The 629-nt window shown below is 41.7% G+C and overlaps 1 protein-coding gene across 2 annotated transcripts in view; it reads left to right on the top strand.

Annotated features, from left to right (window-relative positions):
- The window catches only part of LOC137998141 (dehydrogenase/reductase SDR family member 4-like), an 18,518-nt gene extending 18,341 nt beyond the window's left edge, over positions 1 to 177 (top strand). For both annotated transcript variants that reach the window (XM_068844576.1, XM_068844574.1), the window contains one exon: positions 1 to 177. This exon is cut by the window's left edge and continues 170 nt beyond it. The gene's annotated coding sequence lies outside the window, so the exon portion shown is untranslated.
- The last annotated feature ends 452 nt before the right edge of the window (positions 178 to 629 follow it).

Here is a 629-nt window from a genome sequence, read left to right as displayed (position 1 = left end):
AGACCATTGGAAGAAAATAATTTAAAGTAAGATCCTTCAAGAAAATGAAGAACCAGCCTCAAAGATGGCAGTGGATTGCTGTCAAGTCTTCACTTTTGCATCTAGTTTTCTTTTTTTACAATATACATGGAATAATAATTATGCAAATAAGAGCTCCTTAAAATAAAGATTATGGTAAACCAACCGTGGTGGAATTTTTCTTCAAATTTCCCAAAGTACCATAACATAAACACATTTTTTTTTTTTATACACCCGTCTTAGCCTTGAACGCACACCGATGGGTCATTTGGTCGAGCATCGGGCTGCCATGCGGGAGGTTGCGGGTTCGAACCCTGGCTATCGATTTGTTTGAGCAGGTTGAAGTACTGGCAGCCATTCAGCCGATGTGGACCACCCATACACAGAGGACAGCCACAACACCGGAAACTCCATCCCCTGCTACTCTTCTCGAATAGTGTATGGGTTCTTTTTAACTTCCCACAGACAACATATGAACATGGAAGTCTCAAAAATATCTTCCATGTTCATATGTTGTCTGTGGGAAGTTAAAAAGAACCCATACACTATTCGAGAAGAGTAGCTGGGGATGGAGTTTCCGGTGTTGTGGCTGTCCTCTGTGTATGGGTGGT

This window comes from Montipora foliosa, chromosome 3 (assembly GCF_036669935.1).
Source record: "Montipora foliosa isolate CH-2021 chromosome 3, ASM3666993v2, whole genome shotgun sequence".
Classification (NCBI taxonomy): domain Eukaryota; kingdom Metazoa; phylum Cnidaria; class Anthozoa; order Scleractinia; family Acroporidae; genus Montipora; species Montipora foliosa.
The sequence above is the reverse complement of the archived record's forward strand: the minus strand, read 5'-3'. Positions and strand labels throughout refer to the sequence as shown.